At 43.0% G+C, this 24096-nt stretch overlaps 1 long non-coding RNA gene across 2 annotated transcripts; it reads right to left on the reverse strand.

Moving 5' to 3' along the window:
* Positions 1 to 37: 37 nt before the first annotated feature.
* On the reverse strand, positions 38 to 22754 carry LOC142477713 (uncharacterized). 2 transcript variants are annotated; one of them, XR_012792633.1, is made up of 12 exons: positions 22651 to 22754; positions 21312 to 21422; positions 18757 to 18876; positions 17641 to 17736; positions 16085 to 16196; positions 13180 to 13299; positions 12096 to 12193; positions 10432 to 10542; positions 7022 to 7131; positions 5929 to 6011; positions 4394 to 4505; positions 38 to 760 (listed from the first exon to the last, which is right to left on the reverse strand). It is a non-coding gene; the product is annotated as an uncharacterized LOC142477713 (long non-coding RNA). The 2 variants fall into 2 exon arrangements; XR_012792632.1 differs by having other exon boundaries at positions 5919 to 6011.
* Between the last annotated feature and the right edge of the window lie 1342 nt (positions 22755 to 24096).

The following is a 24096-nucleotide window of genomic DNA, read 5'->3' on the forward strand; positions in this document are numbered from 1 at the left end:
CTGTATCTATAGCCATGCTCTACCCATGATGTGCTGAATCAATGACTGCAGAGCGATTTAGAGTGGTAAACATGACTTGAACTCATCTCTGAATAGAGGGTAGCACAGTAGTGCAGAGTAGAAGGTGAATGTATCTCAAATGGAAACCCTTAGCAGCTGTGTGGGGAGTAGACAGTACAGACTAACCAAGTAAATAGTAAAAAGTAGTAACTTCAACATTACTTGGTTTTGTTCTCCACTCCTGTTTTTCTGTTCTTTAAATCACTAATACTGATGCCATATGTAACCTGTACTGAGAGTTATATACTCTACTGGCCTAGATCAAATTAAATGATGCAAACAGGATCCCTCCCACTCAAGATTCATGATTGCACCACCTCAACCTTTCATAACAATAACATAGAACTGCAGCAGTGCGCTACTGCACATGTTCTTGTTATGAATGGTAGTATATGTGGTCCTTGGGTCAGTACTTCATACTGTAGCCACACTCTATTCATGATGTATTGAATCAACAAAAATCTGCATGGTACAGATCACAGGAAGGGGTGGAGTAGAGGTGAATATGTCCAATGCGAAACCCTTAGCAGTCGGATTTTTTGGAGTCAATAAAACGACAAATACTAAATGAGAAATATACACATTGCTTATCTGTCTCTGTGTAGTCATTTTCCTCCTCTCCAACTGTCCTTCAATTTTCTATTTTGCAAGAAAATGAACACATGGCTTCAATATTCACTTCTGTTCTGCAGTCTTTCCTCTTGAAATAAAAAAGTTAAGCATTGCATTATTATTATTATAATTATTATTGACGATACATACAATGAACCTTGCTCCAAACCATGTGATACAAAGCAAATCCACCTCCCTCCCACAGCTGTGCTCCTTCTAGAGCTTCTACCACACAAGTTATTCATGTCAGTGAAACTGTACTGCAGTCCCGGTCTGCACACAATCTACTGAATCAATGACATCACACTGTGTCACACTATGTCATGCTAACGACAGGAAACAATCTTTGAATATATCTTTGTATATATAATAATAATAATAATAATAATAATAATAATAATAATAATAAAAAAAAAAGACAGGACAGACACTCCTACATTGCAATCAATAGAAAATAACTGGGACAGGCACTTCAAGGATGCATACGGTCCCGGATAAACTGTAGCTACCTATACACGTGTGCCTTGTCTCTAGACTCTGCATATATCTCTATTTATATATCACCCATTGTGTACTCAGCGCTTTACAAGAGAGACCAAAAAGTACAGGAAATTATTATACAATAAGTTCAACAAACAAAAACAGACAATAGGAAAGTAAATTCCTGTCCTGGGTAGTTTACAATCTAAGAGAAATGTAAGGAGACTTACAGAGAGACAACAGGTGGGGGAACAAGTGCAGTAGATGACAATGCTTGTCCTTAATGGTGGGTACTTGTAGTATAAAGCACTTCTTGGGAACAATAGTTAGTGACTGAATGAGTGACAGTAGCAACGAGTAAAAGCTATTGAAATGCTTCATTTAAGTTGTGAATTTTAAGGTTGATCTTAAATGTGGGTGGAAGAGTGTATGTTGGCATATACTGAGTGTGTGTGAGTTTCACAGGTAAATTGATGGGAAAGGGTTTCAGGCAAGAGAGCGAGTGCGCAGTAGAGGTGTAAGAAGTATAATGGAGACAGTTATTAGTAGAGCTTAGGAGACGAGGAAGGGCATAACGAGACCAAAAGATGATATGTAGGAAGGAGCAGATGAATAGAGAATAGTGTTGGACTGGGTCCTCAACTATAAAAAAATGGGTAACGGGTACCCGGCCAAAATGAAAGGTTCTACCCGGTCGGGTACACGGTTTGGCACTTACCTTCCGGGTGGCGGTGACATCTAGGATCAGCAGCAGTCCTGTGACGGTGGCAGCATCTGTGGTGTCTTCAGCCGGCGGGGGTTAGGGTTACCAGCTTACCTGCTTCGGTGCTGTGGAAGTGATTCCTGCAGCTCCCCCCGCCAGGTGAAGACACCTCTGATGCTGCCACCATCAGAGGACTGCTGCTGCTGATCCTAGATGTCTTAGGAAAGGTAAGTATAAAAGATTATTTCCAGCTGCCCTGACATTACCCGACGCCGGGTATTACCCGGCCAAGTCCACTTCTCAGTGGCCGGTTTCGAGTAATGTCCGGGTAGCTGGAAATGTGTCGGGTAACGCCGGGTACTCGGTACACCACTAATAGAGAACCTTAACAAAAAGGTAAGGAGGAGAACTTTGTAGGTGATCTGAAACTTGATGGGAAGCAAGGAGAGGGATTTAAGGAGGAGGAGGAGATGAGCAGATACTGTTGTGGGAGAAAGGGAAATTATTCAAGCAGCAGAGTTTTGGATAGATTGCAAATGAGAAAGTTGTGAAGCAGGGAGCCCTGTTAGCAGTATGTTAACCCATACGATAAGGGCATGCATTGGCGTTTTAGCAGTAGATTGACAGAGAAAAGGGCAAATCTTGGAAATATTACAGAGAAAGAATCGACAAACTTTAGCCAGTGTCGTGAATGAAGATGGAAAGGGAAGAGTCAAATGTTACTCCTAGGCAATGTGCTTTCATGACAGGATGATGGTAGTACTGTTTACTGCGATGGAGAAAGGTGATATTAGGCAAGATTTAGGGGGAAATATGAGGAGCTCAGTTTTAGACATTAGGTTTAAGGCAGAAGAGTGTCATCCATGGAGGATATAGCCAGGAGGCAACCCGAAACTAGGAACTAAATTGCAGGAGTGACGGTAGGGTGGATAGGTGTGTGTATCATCTGCATAGAGATGATATCAAGGGCCAAAATAGTTGATAAGGTCAACTAGTGATAGTATGTAGTGAGAGAGGTCCCAGAACAGAGTCCTGAGGTATACCAACAGACAAAACAACAGGAGACAAAGACACGTTAGCAACAGAGATGGAGAATGTGTGATGGAGAAGTATGATGAAAACCAGGATATAAGTTTGCTGCGGATACGAAGAAAGAGTTTAGAATATGAATGAGAAGAGTGATTGACAGTATCAAAAGCAGAAGAGAGATCAAGCAGGATTAGTAAGTAAGATGGACCTTGGGAATTTTCTTTATGTACATAATTGGTTACATTGGGAAAGGCAGATTGTGAAGGGCCCATAGGAGCATGTGATTTAAGAATGTTGATCAAACGGGAGATCAAAAGACGTTCTAGCAATTAGGAGGCAAATGGTAGGAAGGATACAGGGCGATAGTTAGAAATTCACACAAGGTCAAGGTTATTTTTGAGAATAGGGGTGACCACTGCATGCTTAAAAGGAAGAGTTGAAAGAGCCAAAGGATATGGAGGAATTGAAGATGTGGGTGAGAGTGAGAATATAGGATTGAGAGGGCAGAGTGGTAGAGGGAGAAGAGAAGATCAGGTTCCAGCTCTGTGACAGGAGAAAAGGAGTCAAGAGTGCAATGAGATCTAGATAGAAAAAGAGAGAGGGGGAAGGGAGAGAATGAATCTACTTGTGGATGGCATCCACCTTGCCTCAAGTGAGCAAAGGCTTGAGGAGAAATAAAGGATGGATGTTAAGTGGGAGGAGAAAGTCAGTGGTGGGACTCAAATACATAGAAGACAGTGTGAATGAAATTGGAGTGTTGATGAGTGAGGAAAAAGTAGTGTTTGACCTTAAAAAAAGGAGCAGAGTTTTACAGAACAGGACAAAGGTTTAGTGTAGAAAATCAGACTGTGAAATTTCCTCCATAGGTGTTAAGAGCAGCAGTGTGATGTGATAAAGTGTGATGAGAGCGTGCTTGTGAATTTAACCAATGCATGGGTTAGGCTGCGTCTATAGTAAGCACGCAACAGAAGGCAAAGTTAGCGCATGCCTGTCGCTCCAGCAATCCCTGCACTGAGGTCTGAGGCGACGGGGATGCCCTGCATCGCTCGCACGCACTGTGGACGACCAAGCGTGTGCCCATGATAATCACGGCCTTAGAGGGATGAGTGTGTCAGAGCCTAGAAGGGGCATATAGATGATGGAGGAGGAGGGAGGAGGAGATGATAGCATTGTAAGAGTTAACAAGATAGTTAGTTTAAGCAGAAAGTGAGGAGAGGTTAGAGATAAGGGTAGATGTCAGAGGAGAGAGTTCAATTAAGCTGAGGTATCGAGTAGGACAGGGGTGAGGGGAATGAGAAGTGGTGGATGATGAGAGCAGAAGAGGTCATGTACAAATAGACCATGTTAGTCGTAGAGCAGACATTCCAGAGGGCACGTGAGAAGGGAAGAGAAAAGTGAGAAAAGGAATGTGGATTACATTAGATGAGTTAATACGCTTAGCAGGGAGGTGGAGAGAGAGGCAAGAGGCAGAGGGTGGTGTAGGGGTAGAGGAAGAGATGTTGCATGTACCTTGTCAGAACATTAAAGAACGTCAATTCACACTGGTGCAGAGTTGAGGATGAAATGCTAAATCCAGTTCACGTCCAATTCAATTTTAACAGAACTTTTTCATTCTTCATTACTGAAAAAAAAAAAGTAAAACACAATGCATTACTATTTTCAAAATGGATTGAATTCCCCCAACAATGACTATGTGTTACCAATATATCCCTCTCAGTCCCACTGCAGCACATACTGTACCAGTGTGAAAGTAGGAAGGTACACAGTACCGGTAAAACAATACGTGCCGGTACTATGCACCATATGAATTATAAGAGGATGTAAATCTCCCAGTCTCTCTCCATATCCGCAACAGAGCGGGCTCCGGTCAGTGGCATGGATGCCCATATATGGATATGCTCATATTTGGGCATCCCATGTCACTGACCGGAGCCGGCTCTGAGTATAGGGATATATGCGGAGACGCAGAGGTGCAAGGAAATGGGAGGAGGCACGGTGAGAAACAGGGAGAGACCACAGGAAGATAGAGGGCAACAACTTCCACAAGGTACGTCTATGTGTATAATTGTTTGTATTTTGTGCAGAGGGGGTAATTTCAGATAAAATACAATTCTCCACCCTCTACGAAACAATTCCACTTTGTTCAGTAAGCCAGAAAGTCTTGGTCCCATGTGGACTGAATTTTAATGCAAATTAGGTCCTTAATACACAAGTAAAGAATATAGATACTCATTCTCTACTGTAAGAAGTGCCACATTGCCCACTATTTAGGTCCTGTGCCCAGATTGTGACCAAGCATGGCAGAGGTGAGATTCCCCCAACTCCAATTTGCTACACTCTCCAAGAGAGATAATTGTGATCAGAGATGGAACTATGGGGGGGGGGGTGAGCAGGGTCGCTGCCCAGGGAGTAGCCCGACTGGGGGCACGGAAATCTCATTTGGTGCATATGTTGCAGCGTTGCATTGATTGGCCGGTCAATCTGCACTGCTGCCTGTCACAGTGACATCATGATCGGGCACTGTGATCAGCTATAGCGCTGACCCAGGTGACATAGTTCAGCACTTTACAAGGAGGGAACAGATGTTGTGGGTGACAGATGTTGGGGGTAGGCTAAGACTGTTGACCAGAGTAACGTGGAGACTTACTGCACTCTGCATGCCCATCCTCTCCCTGACATCAGGGGAAGGAAGTGGCCCTGGTGTGTGTGTAGGTATACCAGATGTCAGTGTATGCATAAGTAAGTATGCCTGTGTAGTGGGAGGTGTAGGGGCATTAAGCTGGAGGACTTAAACCAGTCACAAAAGCACATAGATACCTCTTATTATACCGCACCAAATGCTGATAATATCATGCTGTAGCTGCACTTTACAGAAGATGATGCAGAATCCATCATATCATAGCCACACTGTGCATATGATGTACTGAATCAGTAACACCAGGAAGACATCTCCATTTAAGGGGTACAGTTGAAGTTAACAGAATATGTCCAGCACTTTGGTGTGTAGCCCATAAATAATAATTGTGCACATTACCAGAACATACTTGCAACTGCAAGATCATTTTGCTGCTTGTAGTGTATGCTCGTCCTGTGCAGTGTTGTAGTAGATCCATCTCTTCAGTGTTCACTGCAACAAAAGTAAGACATTGCATTAATATTACAGACGTTTGGGGGCTGAAATCTCACTTCGCTGCGGACAATTTCCCTTTGCATAAGATTCTTGTGATTATGTCAATGATGATCAATAACTACATCATAACACAGCCGCTCTATACAGAAGATGTACTTGCTATCAATGGTCATGGAGGTAATACGTCACACAATGTACAGATATAGCAAGGATTATTTCTTCCTCTGGTGCATTATGGCATTATGATGGGAAATGTTGTGAGATTCTGCATTATCAGCATCACTGAATCTTTTGGAAATTAAGTGATATTCTATGTTTTAATGCAATATTATGGATGATCAGCCGGTAAAATAATAATAGCTTGCTGTATCTGTAGCCATGCTCTACCCATGATGTGCTAAATCAATGACTGCAGAGAGATTCAGAGTGGTAAACATGACTGGAACGCATCTCTGAATAATGGGCAGCAAAGCAGTGCAGAATAGGAGGTGAAAGTATTTAAAATGGAAGACCCTTAGCAGCTGTGTGGGGAGTAGACAGTACAGACTGACCAAGTAAATGGTAAAAGGAGTAACTTCAACATTACTTGGCTTTGTTCTCCACATTGAAGCTTTCCTCCTCTTTAAATCACTAATACTGATGCCATGTGTAACCTGTACTGAGAGTTATATAATCTACTGGCCTAGATGAAACCATATGATGCAAACAGGTTCCATCCCACTCGATTCATAGAATTGAACCACCTCAACCTTTCATAACAATCACATAGAACTGCAGCAGTGCGCTACTGCACATGTTCTTGTTATGAATGGTAGTAGATGTGGTCCTTGGGTCAAAACTTCATACAGCAGCCACACTCTACTCATGATGTATTGAATCAACAAAAACCTGCATGGTACAGATCACAGGAAGGGTAGAGTAGAGGTGAATATGTCCAATGCGAAACCCTTAGCAGCTGGATTGTGTGGAGTCAATAAAACGACAAATACTAAATGAGAAATATACACATTGCTTATCTGTCTCTGTGTAGTCATTTTCCTCCTCTTCAACTGTCCTTCAAAATTTCTCTTCTGCCAGAAAAGAAACACATGGCTTCAATATTCACTGTTCTTCCCTCCTGAAATAAAAGTTAAGCATTGCATGGTTATGATCATACATACAATTAACCTTGCGCCAAACTATGTGATCCAAAGTAAATCCACCTCCCTCCCACAGCTGTGTTCCTTCTAGAGCTTCTACCACACAAGTCATTAATGTTCGTGACACTGTACTGCAGTCACAGTCTGCACACAAAGTAATGAATCAATTACATCACACTGAAAAGGCAGTCTACATGATGCAATAGTTATCCATAATAACTATGTCATGCAAAGGACAGGAAAGCCTATATGTATATCATTAGGGGAGAGGGGAAAAAAATAAATAAAAAATAAGTGCGACAAATTAAAACAGACAATAGGAAAGTAAATCCTTGCCCTGGGAACTTTACAATCTAAGAGAAATGTTAGAAGACTTAAAGAGAGGCAGCAGTTGGGGGAAGAAGTGCAGTAGATAACACTGCTTGTCCTTAATGGTGGGTACTTTTAGTAGAAAGCACTTCTTGGGAACAATAGTTGTTAGCAGTGACTGTGGGTGTGGGACAGTAGCCACGAGTCAAAGTTTTTGAAATTCTTGATTTAAGTCGTGAATTTTAAGATTGGTCTTAAATGTGGGTGGAAGAGGTTATGTTGGCATATACTGAGTGTGAGGGAGTTTCACATGTACGGTGCAGTGATGGAAAATGGTTTCAGGCAAGTGAGAGAACAGTAGAGGTGAAAGAAGTTAACAGGAGACAGTTATGGTTATAGTGCAAGAGACGAGCAAGGGCATAACGAGAGATCAAAGATGATATGCAAGAAGGAGCAGATTAATGGAGAGCCTTCACAAAAAGGTAAGGAGGAGAACTTTGTAGGTGATACAAAAACTTGATGGGATGCCAGGACAGGGATTTAAGGAGATGAGCAGAGACTGTTGTGGGAGAAAGTGAGATTATTCAAGCAGCAGAGTTTTGCATAGGAGAAAGTTGTGAAGCAGGGAGGCCTGTTAGTAGTATTTTAAAATAACCCATAGGATAACAGTATACATTGGAGTTTTAGCAGTAGGTTGAGAGGGGAAAGGGAAGATCTTGGTAATATTACAGAGAAAGAGGATCCAAACTTTACCCATGGCCATGCATGTGAATGGAGATGGAATTGAAGAGCCAAATGTTACTCCTAGGCAACATGTTTGATGACAAGATAGATGGTAGTACTGTTTACTGTGATGGAGAAAGGGGATAATATGAGCCCAGTTTTAGACATTAAGTTTAAGGCAGTGGAGTGCCATCCATGAGCATATAGCCAGGAGGCAACCCAAGAGTAGGGACTGGATTGCAGGAGTGAGAGCAGGGGTGGATAGATTTGTGTGTGTATCATCTGCATAGAGATTATATCTAAGGCCAAAAGAGTTGATGAGGTCACCAAATGATAGTATGTAGAGCGAAAGAGAGATCTCAGAACAGAGCCCTGATGTATACCCACAGACAGATCAATAGAAGACGAAGACATGTTAGCAACAGAGATGGAGAATGTGTGACAGGAAAGTTATGATGAAAACCAGGATAGAACTGTGTTACGGATACAAAGAGAGAGTTTAGAATATGAAGGAGGAGAGTGATTGAGAGCATCAAACGCAGCAGATAGATCAAGTAGGATTAGTAGGGAAAAGTGACCTTGGGAATTTGCTTTAAGCACAGTCTGTAGAACGAGCTGTACGAAAGGCAGGTTGTAAAGGATCCAGGAGGGAATGTGATTTAAGAATGTTGACATTCTAGCAATTAGGAGACAAACAGCAGGAGGGATACAGGGTGGTAGTTAGTAAGGCACATAGGGTGTAGGTTGTTTCTGAGAAAAGGGTGACCACTACAGGCTTAAAGTAAGAGGGTAAAGAGCCAGAGAATATGGAGGAATTGAAGATGTGGGTGAGAGTGGGGACTAAGAGATGCAGTAAGGTGTGAGGGGATATGATCTAGAGGGCATGTGGTAGAGGGAGAAGAGAAGATGATTTGCTTCCAGCTCTGTAAGAGAAGAAAAAGAGTCAAATGCAGAAGGAGAATTAGGTAGGAGAGAAGGGGGAAGGGACAGAAGGAATCTCCTTGTGGGTGGCATCCACCTTGTCTCTGAAGTAGTCAAATGCTTGAGGAGAAGTGAAGGAAGGATGGCAAGTGTGAGGAGAAGGTTAGTGGAGGGAGTCAAATACAGGGAAAAAAAGACAGCGTAAATTAAATTTGAGTGTTGATGAATGTGAAAAAAAAGTAGTGTGGTTTGGCCCCAAAGAGCAGCTTTATACAGGACTGGAGACATTTTTACTGTAGAAAAATCAAATATCAATTGTGTGATTTCCTTCATAGGCATTAAGAACAGCGAGTGGAAGTGTGATGAACATGTTTGGGAATTTAGCCAAGGGTGTGGGTTAGAGGGACGAGTGTGTCAGAACCTAGAAGGGGCATATAGATAGGAGGATAGCATTGCAAGAGTTAATAAGATTGTTAGTTTAAGTGAAAAGAGAGAGAGAGCAGAGAGGTTAGAGTAGATGTCAGAGGAGAGTTTAATTAAGCAGAGGAAAATCAGTGGGACAGGTAAGACACGGTGAGGGGAATGACTGATTGTGACTGATGAGAGCAGAAGAGGTTATGTACAACTAGAGCCTTGTTAGTAATAGTGGACATTCCAGAGGGCACAGGAGAAGGGAAGAGAAAAGTAAGGAAAGGAATGTGGATTACATTAGATAGGTTAACACTCTTAGTAGGGAGGCCTGATGTGTATATGAGCCGGTCCAAGATTATAAGAGATATCCCCCAACATCAGCGAGCATAGAAGGAGACACAGAGATAGGTGTAGAGAGAGACAGAGATAGGGGTATGTAGAGAGAGAAGGACGTCAAGAGAATGAGACAGATAGACGTAGAGAGAGGAGACGTAGAGAGAGGGGGCGTAGAGAATGAGGGAAGGTGGAAGAGAATAGGATGTGCAGGAGTGCATTTCATTGAGCAGTGCAGAAATAGCTGCAATAGAGGTCTGTACAAATGGTGCTTTGTGTAGACACATGCAAAGGTAGGGGAAGGAAAGTGTATAGAACATGTGGATAAAAGCAGGAGTGTGGAAGTTAGAGAAATTAGAAAAGTTTTACAGAGGAGTGAGGAAACAGTAAACAGAAAGAACAAGAGAGAGGTTACATTGGGATGACGTGCTGTGGTAGAGAGAAATGCTAGGAGAGAGCCTCCAGATATTAGAGGACATGAATTGAGGGAGCAAATGTATAAATCAAAACCGGAGGGGGAGGTATAGCACGAAAGCTTGCACAGCAGTTGATGAAGATTATAGTCTTAAAGTTGCGTGTACCTGTCAGGGCACTCAAGAAGGTCAATGCTCACAAGTGCAGAGTTCATGAAGAAATGCTGAATCCAGTTCCCCTCCAATTTAATTTTAATATAACTTTTTCATTCTTCATTACTGCAAAAAGCAAACAAAACAAAACCACATTGCATTACTATTTTCAAAATGGATTGAATGACATATTCAACAGTAACTGTGTGATGCCAATATTGCCTTCTCACTCGTAGGCCAGTACGGTCAGGTACCCAGTACTGATAAAACAATAAGTGCCCGTACTAAGTACCAATATGAATTATAAGGAAATGTAAAATCTCCAGGTCTCTCTCCATCTCTGCAACAGATATATGGATAAGCCCATATTAAGGCATCACGTGACCGGAGCCGTCACTGACTGGGTATATGCAAAGATGCAGGGAGATGCAAAGAAAGGGAGGGAGAGAGACAGGGAGAAGATGGGAAACGGAGGGAGGCACGGATGGCGGGCCTCTCTCTTTCACTGGTGCATGCAAGGAGCTGGTCCCAACATCCACAAAGTGTGTGTGTATTATTGGTTGTGTTTTATGGCGGTAGGAGGATAGTGTGTATATTGTGTGTGTGTGGGAGTATTATATTGTGTGTAGGGTATTATAGTGTGTATATTATGTTGAGGTGCAGAGGAGAGTATTAGATTGGGTATCTTGTGTTAGGGGGTATTGTGTATATTGTGTTTAAGACTATAATATTATTGGGGAGATTATTATTGAGGAGGTATTAAAGTGTGTATTGTGGGGAGTATTAGTGTATGTATTATTTGTGGGTGACAGATGCTGTGGGTAGGCCAAGAGTACGGGCCAGACTAAGGTGGAGACTTTCTGTATTCTGCATACAGGACTCTACATGCACTGCAGAGGTGAGATTCCCCCAACTCCAATTTGCTACACTCTCCAAGAGAGATTATTGTGATCAGAGGTGGAAGATGAGCAGGGTCACTGCCCAGGGAGTAGCCTGTCAGGGGGCATGGAAATCTCTTTTGGTGCGTATGTTGCCACGTGGCATTGATTGACCGGTCAATTAGCACTGCTTCCTATCACAGTGACATGATCCGGTGCTGTGATCGGTTGCAGCGCTGACCAAGGTGTGTTAGTGCAGCAATTTACAGGGAGGGAACAGAGGTTGTGGGTGACAGATGCTGGGGGTAGGCCAAGAGTACGGGCCAGAGCAAGGTGGAGATATTCTGTACTCTGCATGCCCAGGACTCTGCATGCATGCCAGTGGCTGTGGGGTGTGTGTGTGTAGGTATGCCAAGTGTCAGTGTGCATAAGTAAGTGTGCTGTGTGTGTAAGTAAGTTTGCCTGTGTGGCAGGAGGTGTAGGGGGGTGGGGGGCGGGGGGCGGTTCAGCTGGAGGACTTTACCCAGCACAAAAGCACATAGATGCCTCTGATTATATCACCCCAAATGCTGATAATATCCTGCTGTAGATGCACTTTACAGAAGATGATATAGATGTCATCAGTGTTTGGTGGGTTCATTAAATCAATCCATCATATAATAGCCACACTGTGCATATGATGTACTGAATCAGTAACACCAATCACATGAAGACATCTCCATGGTAGGGGTAGTGTTGAAGTTAACAAAATATGTCCAGCACTGTGGAGTGGAGCCCATACATAATAATTGTGCACATTACCAGAACAACATATTGTCAACTGCATGATCATTTTGCTGCTTGTAGTGTATACTCTTGTCCTGTGCAGTGTTGTAGTAGATCCGTCTCTTCGGTGTTCACTGCAATAAAAGTAAGACATTGCATTAATATTACAGAAGTTTGGGGGCTGAAATCCCACTATGCTAATGACAGTTTCCCTTTGCATAAGATTCTTGTGATTATATCTCAATGATGATCAATAACAACTACATCATAACACAGCTGCTCTATACAGAATATGTATTTGCCATCAATGGTCATGGAGGCAATATGTCACACAATGTACATATATAGCAAGGATTATTTCTTCCTATGGTGTATTATGATGGGAGGGTGAGATTCTGCATTATCAGCATCAGTAAATCTGTAGGAAACTGAGTGATATTCTATTTTTTAATGCAATATTAGGGTAAAATAAAGCTTGCTGTATCTATAGCCATGCTCTACCCATGATGTGCTGAATCAATGACTGCAGAGCGATTTAGAGTGGTAAACATGACTTGAACTCATCTCTGAATAGAGGGTAGCACAGTAGTGCAGAGTAGAAGGTGAATGTATCTCAAATGGAAACCCTTAGCAGCTGTGTGGGGAGTAGACAGTACAGACTGACCAAGTAAATAGTAAAAAGTAGTAACTTCAACATTACTTGGTTTTGTTCTCCACTCCTGTTTTTCTGTTCTTTAAATCACTAATACTGATGCCATATGTAACCTGTACTGAGAGTTATATACTCTACTGGCCTAGATCAAATTAAATGATGCAAACAGGATCCCTCCCACTCAAGATTCATATGATTGCACCACCTCAACCTTTCATAGCAATAACATAGAACTGCAGCAGTGCGCTACTGCACATGTTCTTGTTATGAATGGTAGTAGATGTGGTCCTTGGGTCAGTACTTCATACTGTAGCCACACTCTATTCATGATGTATTGAATCAACAAAAATCTGCATGGTACAGATCACAGGAAGGGGTGGAGTAGAGGTGAATATGTCCAATGCGAAACCCTTAGCAGCCGGATTTTTTGGAGTCAATAAAACGACAAATACTAAATGAGAAATATACACATTGCTTATCTGTCTCTGTGTAGTCATTTTCCTCCTCTTCAACTGTCCTTCAATTTTCTATTTTGCAAGAAAATGAACACATGGCTTCAATATTCACTTCTGTTCTGCAGTCTTTCCTCTTGAAATAAAAAAGTTAAGCATTGCATTATTATTATTATAATTATTATTGACGATACATACAATGAACCTTGCTCCAAACCATGTGATACAAAGCAAATCCACCTCCCTCCCACAGCTGTGCTCCTTCTAGAGCTTCTACCACACAAGTTATTCATGTCAGTGAAACTGTACTGCAGTCCCGGTCTGCACACAATCTACTGAATCAATGACATCACACTGTGTCACACAATGTCATGCTAACGACAGGAAACAATCTTTGTATATATCTTTGTATATATAATAATAATAATAATAATAAAAAAAATAAGACAGGACAGACACTCCTACATTGCAATCAATAGAAAATAACTGGGACAGGCACTTCAAGGATGCATACAGTCCCGGATAAACTGTAGCTACCTATACAGGTGTGCCTTGTCTCTAGACTCTGCATATATCTCTATTTATATACCACCCATTGTGTACTCAGCGCTTTACAAGAGAGACCAAAAAGTACAGGAAATTATTATACAATAAGTTCAACAAACAAAAACAGACAATAGGAAAGTAAATCCCTGTCCTGGGTAGTTTACAATCTAAGAGAAATGTAAGGAGACTTACAGAGAGACAACAGGTGGGGGAACAAGTGCAGTAGATGACAATGCTTGTCCTTAATGGTGGGTACTTGTAGTATAAAGCACTTCTTGGGAACAATAGTTAGTGACTGAATGAGTGACAGTAGCAACGAGTAAAAGCTATTGAAATGCTTCATTTAAGTTGTGAATTTTAAGGTTGATTTTAAATGTGGGTGGAAGAGGTTATGTTGGCATATACTGAGTGTGTGTGAGTTTCACAGGTAAATTGATGGGAAAGGGTTTCAGGCAAGAGAGCGAGTGCGCAGTAGAGGTGTAAGAAGTATAATGGAGACAGTTATTAGTAGAGCTTAGGAGACGAGGAAGGGCATAACGAGACCAAAGATGATATGTAGGAAGGAGCAGATGAATAGAGAATAGTGTTGGACTGGGTCCTCAACTATAAAAAAATGGGTAACGGGTACCCGGCCAAAATGAAAGGTTCTACCCGGTCGGGTACACGGTTTGGCACTTACCTTCCGGGTGGCGGTGAAATCTAGGATCAGCAGCAGTCCTGTGACGGTGGCAGCATCTGTGGTGTCTTCAGCCGGCGGGGGAGCTGCAGGCTCACAGACACAGCTTACCTGCTTCGGTGCTGTGGAAGTGATTCCTGCAGCTCCCCCCGCCAGGTGAAGACACCTCTGATGCTGCCAACATCAGAGGACTGCTGCTGCTGATCCTAGATGTCTTAGGAAAGGTAAGTATAAAAGATTATTTCCAGCTGCCCTGACATTACCCGACGCCGGGTATTACCCGGCCAAGTCCACTTCTCAGTGGCCGGTTTCGAAAGAGTTTAGAATATGAATGAGAAGAGTGATTGACAGTATCAAAAGCAGAAGAGAGATCAAGCAGGATTAGTAAGTAAAATGGACCTTGGGAATTTTCTTTATGTACATAATTGGTTACATTGGGAAAGGCAGATTGTGAAGGGCCCAGAGGAGCATGTGATTTAAGAATGTTGATCAAACGGGAGATCACAAGACGTTCTAGCAATTAGGAGGCAAATGGTAGGAAGGATACAGGGCGATAGTTAGAAATTCACACAAGGTCAAGGTTATTTTTGAGAATAGGGGTGACCACTGCATGCTTAAAAGGAAGAGTTGAAAGAGCCAAAGGATATGGAGGAATTGAAGATGTGGGTGAGAGTGAGAATATAGGATTGAGAGGGCATGTGGTAGAGGGAGAAGAGAAGATCAGGTTCCAGCTTTGTGACAGGAGAAAAGGAGTCAAGAGTGCAATGAGATCTAGATAGAAAAAGAGAGAGGGGGAAGGGAGAGAACGAATCTACTTGTGGATGGCATCCACCTTGCCTCAAGTGAGCAAAGGCTTGAGGAGAAATAAAGGATGGATGTTAAGTGGGAGGAGAAAGTCAGTGGTGGGACTCAAATACATAGAAGACAGTGTGAATGAAATTGGAGTGTTGATGAGTGAGGAAAAAGTAGTGTTTGACCTTAAAAAAAGGAGCAGAGTTTTACAGAACAGGACAAAGGTTTAGTGTAGAAAATCAGACTGTGAGATTTCCTCCATAGGTGTTAAGAGCAGCAGTGTGATGTGATGAAGTGTGATGAGAGCGTGCTTGTGAATTTAACCAATGCATGGGTTAGGCTGCGTCTATAGTAAGCACGCAACAGAAGGCAAAGTTAGCGCATGCCTGTCGCTCCAGCAATCCCTGCACTGAGGTCCGAGGCGACGGGGAGGCCCTGCATCGCTCGCACGCACTGTGGACGACCAAGCGTGTGACCATGATAATCACGGCCTTAGAGGGATGAGTGTGTCAGAGCCTAGAAGGGGCATATAGATGATGGAGGAGGAGGGAGGAGGAGATGATAGCATTGTAAGAGTTAACAAGATAGTTAGTTTAAGCAGAAAGTGAGGAAAGGTTAGAGATAAGGGTAGATGTCAGAGGAGAGAGTTCAATTAAGCTGAGGTATCGAGTAGGACAGGGGTGAGGGGAATGAGAAGTGGTGGATGATGAGAGCAGAAGAGGTCATGTACAAATAGACCATGTTAGTCGTAGAGCAGACATTCCAGAGGGCACGTGAGAAGGGAAGAGTAAAGTGAGACAAGGAATGTGGATTACATTAGATGGGTTAATACGCTTAGCAGGGAGGTGGAGAGAGAGGCAAGAGGCAGAGGGTGGTGTAGGGGTAGAGGAAGAGATGTTGCATGTACCTTGTCAGAACATTAAAGAACGTCAATTCACACTGGTGCAGAGTTGATGATGAAATGCTGAATCCAGTTCACGTCCAATTCAATTTTAACAGAACTTTTTCATTCTTCATTACTGCAAAAAAAAAAAAGTAAAAAACAATGCATTACTATTTTCAAAATGGATTGAATTCCCCCACCAATGACTATGTGTTACCAATATATCCCTCTCAGTCCCACTGCAGCACATACTGTACCAGTGTGAAAGTAAGAAGGTACACAGTACCGGTAAAACAATACGTGCCGGTACTATGCACCATATGAATTATAAGGGGATGTAAATCTCCCAGTCTCTCTCCATATCCGCAACAGAGTGGGCTCCGGTCAGTGGCATGGATGCCCATATATGGATATGCTCATATTTGGGCATCCCATGTCACTGACCGGAGCCGGCTCTGAGTATAGGGATATATGCGGAGACGCAGAGGTGCAAGGAAATGGGAGGAGGCACGGTGAGAAACAGGGAGAGACCACAGGAAGATAGAGGGCAACAACTTCCACAAGGTACGTCTATGTGTATAATTGTTTGTATTTTGTGCAGAGGGGGTAATTTCAGATAAAATACAATTCTCCACCCTCTACGAAATAATTCCACTTTGTTCAGTAAGCCAGAAAGTCTTGGTTCCATGGGGACTGAATTTTAATGCAAATAAGGTCCTTAATACACAAGTAAAGAATAAAGTTACTTATTCTCTACTGTAAGAAGTGCCACATTGCCCACTATTTGGGTCCTGTGCCCAGATTGTGACCATGCATGGCAGAGGTGAGATTCCCCCAACTCCAATTTGCTACACTCTCCAAGAGAGATAATTGTGATCAGAGGTGGAACTAGGGGAGGGGGTGAGCAGGGTCACTGCCCAGGGAGTAACCTGACTGGGGGCACGGAAATCTCATTTAGTGCATATGTTGCGGCACTGCATTGATTGACCGGTCAATCTGCACTGCTGCCTGTCACAGTGACATCCTGATCGGCACTGTGATCAGCTATAGCACTGACCCAGGTGAGATAGTTCAGCACTTTACAAGGAGGGAACAGATGTTGTGGGTGACAGATGCTGGGGGTAGGCCAAGACTGTTGGCCAGAGTAACGTGGAGACTTACTGCACTCTGCATGCCCATCCTCTCCCTGACATCAGGGGAAGGAAGTGGCCCTGGGGTGTGTGTAGGTATGCCAGATGTCAGTGTATGCATAAGTAAGTATGCCTGTGTAGTGGGAGGTGTAGGGGCGTTAAGCTGGAGGACTTAAAACAGGCACAAAAGCACATAGATACCTCTGATTATACCGCACCAAATGCTGATAATATCATGCTGTAGCTGCACTTTACAGAAGATGATGCAGATGTCATCATTGGTTGGTGGGTTCATTAAATCAATCCATCATATCATAACCACACTGTGCATATGATGTACTGAATCAGTAACACCAGGAAGACATCTCCATGTTAGGAGTAGAGTTGAAGTTAACAGAATATGTCCAGCACTGTGGTGTGTAGCCCATAAATAATAATTGTGCACATTACCAGAACAACATACTGTCAACTGCAAGATCATTTTGCTGCTTGTAGCGTATGCTCATCCTGTACAGTGTTGTAGTAGATCCGTCTCTTCAGTGTTCACTGCAACAAAAGTAAGACATTGCATTAATATTACAGACGTTTGGGGGCTGAAATCTCACTTCGCTGCGGACAATTTCCCTTTGCATAAGATTCTTGTGATTATGTCAATGATGATCAATAACTGCATCATAACACAGCCGCTCTATACAGAAGATGTACTTGCTCTCAATGGTCATGGAGGTAATACGTCACACAATGTACAGATATAGCAAGGATTATTTCTCCAACTGGTGCATTATGGCATTATGATGGGAAATGTTGTGAGATTCTGCATTATCAGCATCACTGAATCTTTTGGAAATTAAGTGATATTCTATGTTTTAATGCAATATTATGGATGATCAGCCGGTAAAATAATAATAGCTTGCTGTATCTGTAGCCATGCTCTACCCATGATGTGCTGAACCAATGACTGCAGAGAGATTCAGAGTGGTAAACATGACTGGAACGCATCTCTAAATAATGGGCAGCAAAGCAGTGCAGAATAGGAGGTGAAAGTATTTAAAATGGAAGATCCTTAGCAGCTGTGTGGAGAGTAGACAGTACAGACTGACCAAGTAAATGGTAAAAGGAGTAACTTCAACATTACTTGGCTTTGTTCTCCACATTGAAGCTTTCCTCCTCTTTAAATCACTAATACTGATGCCATGTGTAACCTGTACTGAGAGTTATATAATCTACTGGCCTAGATGAAACCATATGATGCAAACAGGATCCATCCCACTCCAGATTCATAGAATTGAACCACCTCAACCTTTCATAACAATCACATAGAACTGCAGCTGTGCGCTACTGCACATGTTCTTGTTATGAATGGTAGTAGATGTGGTCCTTGGGTCTTTACTTCATACTGTAGCCACCCTCTACTCATGATGTATTGAATCAACGAAAACTTGCATGGTTCAGATCACAGGAAGGGGTAGAGTAGAGATGAAAATATTCAATGTGAAACCCGTAGCAGCCGGATTGTGTGGAGTCAATAAAACGACAAATACTAAATGGTAAATGAGAAATATACACATTGCTTATCTGTCTCTGTGTAGTAATTTTCCTTCTCTTCAACTGTCCTTCAAATTTTCTCTTTTGCAAGAAAAGGAACACATGGCTTCAATATTCACTTCTGTTCTGCAGTCATCCCTCCTGAAATAAAAGTTAAGCATTGCATTGTTATTATGATAATACATACAATAAACCTTGCTCCAAACCATTTGATGCAAAGCAAATCCACCTCCCACCCACAGCTGTGCTCCTTCTAGAGCATGCATGTCAAACTCCAGTCCTCGAGGGTCCCAAACAGGCCAGGTTTTCAGAAGGGATATCCTGAAAACCTGGCCTGTTTGCTGCCCTCGAGGACTGGAGTTTGACATCCTTGTTCTTGAGCTTCTACCACGCAAGTCATCCATGTGAGTGACACTGTACTGCAGTCCTGGTCTGCACACAATCTACTGAATCAATGACATCACACTGTAAAGGCAATCTACAAGATGTATTAGTTGTCCACACTTCCGAAATGTTACTTTTATGTCCAAATCACTTATTCCCATGACCTGATATTTGTATTTGTTATTTATAGGATTGTCACAAAGAGTTGATGAGGTCACCAAATGATAGTATGTAGAGAGAAAGAGAGATCTCAGAACAGAGCCCTGATGTATACCCACAGACAGATCAATAGAAGACGAAGACATGTTAGCAACAGAGATGGAGAATGTGTGACAGGAAAGTTATGATGAAAACCAGGATAGAACTGTGTTACGGATACCAAGAGAGAGTTTAGAATATGAAGGAGGAGAGTGATTGAGAGCATCAAACGCAGCAGATAGATCAAGTAGGATTAGTAGGGAAAAGTGACCTTGGGAATTTGCTTTAAGCACAGTCTGTAGAACGAGCTGTACGAAAGGCAGGTTGTAAAGGATCCAGGAGGGCATGTGATTTAAGAATGTTGACATTCTAGCAATTAGGAGACAAACAGCAGGAGGGATATAGGGCGGTAGTTAGTAAGGCACATAGGGTGTAGGTTGTTTCTGAGAAAAGGGTGACCACTACAGGCTTAAAGTAAGAGGGTAAAGAGCCAGAGAATAGGGAGGAATTGAAGATGTGGGTGAGAGTGGGGACTAAGAGATGCAGTAAGGTGTGAGGGGATACGATCTAGAGGGCATGTGGTAGAGGGAGAAGAGAAGATGATTTGCTTCCAGCTCTGTAAGAGAAGAAAAAGAGTCAAATGCAGAAGGAGAATTAGGTAGGAGAGAAGGGGGAAGGGACAGAAGGAATCTCCTTGTGGGTGGCATCCACCTTGTCTCTGAAGTAGTCAAATGCTTGAGGAGAAGTGAAGGAAGGATGGCAAGTGTGAGGAGAAGGTTAGTGGAGGGAGTCAAATACAGGGAAAAAAAGACAGCGTAAATTAAATTTGAGTGTTGATGAATGTGAAAAAAAAGTAGTGTGGTTTGGCCCCAAAGAGCAGCTTTATACAGGACTGGAGACATTTTTACTGTAGAAAAATCAAATATCAATTGTGTGATTTCCTTCATAGGCATTAAGAACAGCGAGTGGAAGTGTGATGAACATGTTTGGGAATTTAGCCAAGGGTGTGGGCTAGAGGGACAAGTGTGTCAGAGCCTAGAGGGGGCATATAGATAGGAGGATAGCACTGTAAGAGTTAATAAGATTGTTAGTTTAAGCGGAAAGAGAGAGAGAGGTTAGAGTAGATGTCAGAGGAGAGTTTAATTAAGCAGAGGAAAATCAGTGGGACAGGTAAGATGGGGTGAGGGGAATGACTGATTGTGAATGATGAGAGCAGAAGAGGTCATGTACAACTAGAGCCTTGTTAGTCAGAGAACGGCCATTCCAGATGGCATAGGAGAAGGGAAGAGAAAAGTAAGGAAAGGAATGTGGATTACATTAGATAGGTTAACACTCTTAGCAGGGAGGCAGAGGCAGGGAGGCCCGATGTGTATATGAGCAGGTTCAAGATTATAAGAGATATCCCACACATCAGCAAACATAGAAGGAGACACAGAGATAGGTGTAGAGAGAGACAGAGATAGCTCTATGTAGAGAGAGAGGGACGTAGAGAGAATGAGACAGATAGGCGCAGAGAGAGGGGGCGCAGAGAGAGGAGGCGCCAAAAGAGGGGGCGCAGAGAGAGAGGGGGTGCAGAGAGAGGGGGCACAGAGAGAGGGGGCACAGAGAGAGGGGGCACAGAGAATAGGATATTAAAGAGTGCTTTTCATTGAGCAGTGCAGAAATAGCTGCAATAGAGGTCTGTACAAATGGTGCAGTGTGTAGACACATGCAAAGGTAGGGGAAGGAAAGAGGAGAACATGTGGATAAAAGCAGGAGTGTGGAAGTTAGAGAAATTTGAAAAGTTTAACAGAGGAGTGAGGAAACAGCAAGCAGAAAGAACAAGAGAGAGGTTACATTGGGATGACGTTCTGTGGTAAAGAGAAAATGCTAGGAGAGAGCTTTCAAATATTAGAGGACATGAATTGAGGGAGCAAATGTATAAATCAAAACCTGAGGGGGAGGTATAGCACGAAAGCTTGCACAGCAGATTATAGTCTTAATGTTGCGTGTACCTGTCAGGGTATTCAAGAAGTTAAATTCTCACAAGTGCAGAGTTCATGATGAAATGCTGAATCTAGTTCCCCTCCAATTTAATTTTAATATAACTTTTCCATTCTTCATTACTGCAAAAAGCAAACAAAACAAAACCACATTGCATTACTATTTTCAAAATGGATTGAATGGCATATTCAACAGTGACTGTGTGATGCCAATATTCCCCACTCACTCGTAGTGAAGCACATATTGTACTAGTGTTGAAAGTAGGCCGGTAGAGTCAGGTACGCAGTACTGATAAAACAATAAGTGCCCGTCGTAAGTACCAGCTCCGCAACAGTGCGGGCATCACATTAGTGACGTGGATGAACATATATGGATAAGCCCATATTAAGGCATCACGTGACCAGAGCCGTCACTGACTGGGTATACGTAAAGACGCAGGGAGATGCAAGGAAAGGGAGGGAGAGAGACAGGGAGAAGATGTGAAACGGAGTAAGGCACGGATGGAGGGAGTTCTTCCGAGCTTCTGCGGGCCTCTCTCTTTCACTGGTGCATGCCGGGAGCTGGTCCCAACATCCACAAAGTGTGTGTGTATTATTGGTTGTATTTTATGGGGGTAGGAGGGTAGTGTGTATATTGTGTGTGTGGGAGTATTATATTGTGTGTAGAGGTGCAGAGGAGAGTACTAGATTGTGTATCTTGTGTAAGGGTGTTGTGTATATTGTGTTTGGAGCTATAATATTATTGGGGAGATTAGTATTGAGGAGGTATTATAGTGTGTATTGTGGGGAGTATTAGTGTGTGTATTGTTTGTGGGTGACAGATGCTGGGGGTATGCAGCAATCCCTGCACTGAGGTCCGAGGCGGCTCTGCATCGCTCGCACACACTGTGGATGACCAAGCATGTGCCCATGATAATCATGGCCTTAGAGGGATGAGTGTGTCAGAGCCTAGAAGGGGCATATATATGATGGAGGAGGGAGGAGGAGGGAGGAGGAGGAGATGATAGCATTTTAAAAGTTAACAAGATAGTTAGTTTAAGCAGAAAGTGAGGAGAGGTTAGAGATAAGGGTAGATGTCAGAGGAGAGAGTTCAATTAAGCTGAGGTATCGAGTAGGACAGGGGTGAGGGGAATGAGAGGTGGTGGATGATGAGAGCAGAAGAGGTCATGTACAAATAGACCTTGTTAGTCAGAGAGCAGTCATTCCAGAGGGCACGTGAGAAGTGAAGAGTAAAGTGAGACATGGAATGTGGATTACATTAGATGGGTTAATACGCTTAGCAGGGAGGTGGAGAGAGAGAGGCAAGAGGCAGAGAGTGGTGCAGGGGTTGAGGAAGAGATGTTGCATGTACCTTATCAGAACATTAAAGAACATCAATTCACACTGGTGCAGAGTTGATGATGAATCCAGTTCACCTCCAATTCAATTTTAACAGAAATGTTTCATTCTTCATTACTGAAAAAAAAGAAAAGTAAAAAACATTTCATTACTATTTTCAAAATGGATTGAATTCCCCCAACAATGACTATGTGTTACCAATATATCCCTCTCAGTCCCACTGCAGCATATACTGTACCAGTGTGAAAGTAGGAAGGTACACAGTACCGGTAAAACAATACGTGCCGGTACTATGCACCATATGAATTATAAGGGGATGTAAATCTCCCAGTCTCTCTCCATATCCGCAACAGAGCGGGCTCCGGTCAGTGGCATGGATGCCCATATATGGGTATGCTCATATTTGGGCATCCCATGTCACTGACCGGAGCCGGCTCTGAGTATAGGGATATATGCGGAGACGCAGAGGTGCAAGGAAATGGGAGGAGGCACGGTGAGAAACAGGGAGAGACCACAGGAAGATAGAGGGCAACAACTTCCACAAGGTACTTGTATGGGTATAATTGTTTGTATTTTGTGCAGAGGGGGTAATTTCAGATAAAATACAATTCTCCACCCTCTACGAAACAATTCCACTTTGTTCAGTAAGCCAGAAAGTCTTGGTCCCATGTGGACTGAATTTAATGCAAATAAGGTCCTTAATACACAAGTAAAGAATAAAGTTACTTATTCTCTACTGTAAGAAGTGCCACATTGCCCACTATTTGGGTCCTGTGCCCAGATTGTGACCATGCATGGCAGAGGTGAGATTCCCCCAACTCCAATTTGCTACACTCTCCAAGAGAGATAATTGTGATCAGAGGTGGAACTAGGGGAGGGGGTGAGCAGGGTCACTGCCCAGGGAGTAACCTGACTGGGGTCACGGAAATCTCATTTAGTGCATATGTTGCGGCACTGCATTGATTGACCGGTCAATCTGCACTGCTGCCTGTCACAGTGACATCCTGATCGGGCACTGTGATCAGCTATAGCACTGACCCAGGTGAGATAGTTCAGCACTTTACAAGGAGGGAACAGATGTTGTGGTGACAGATGCTGGGGGTAGGCCAAGACTGTTGGCCAGAGTAACGAGGAGACTTACTGCACTCTGCATGCCCATCCTCTCCCTGACATCAGGGGAAGGAAGTGGCCCTGGGGTGTGTGTAGGTATGCCAGATGTCAGTGTATGCATAAGTAAGTATGCCTGTGTAGTGGGAGGTGTAGGGGCGTTAAGCTGGAGGACTTAAAACAGGCACACATCTCACTTCGCTGCGGACAATTTCCCTTTGCATAAGATTCTTGTGATTATGTCAATGATGATCAATAACTGCATCATAACACAGCCGCTCTATACAGAAGATGTACTTGCTATCAATGGTCATGGAGGTAATACGTCACACAATGTACAGATATAGCAAGG

Source organism: Ascaphus truei, unplaced genomic scaffold (assembly GCF_040206685.1).
Source record: "Ascaphus truei isolate aAscTru1 unplaced genomic scaffold, aAscTru1.hap1 HAP1_SCAFFOLD_2284, whole genome shotgun sequence".
NCBI lineage: Eukaryota > Metazoa > Chordata > Amphibia > Anura > Ascaphidae > Ascaphus > Ascaphus truei.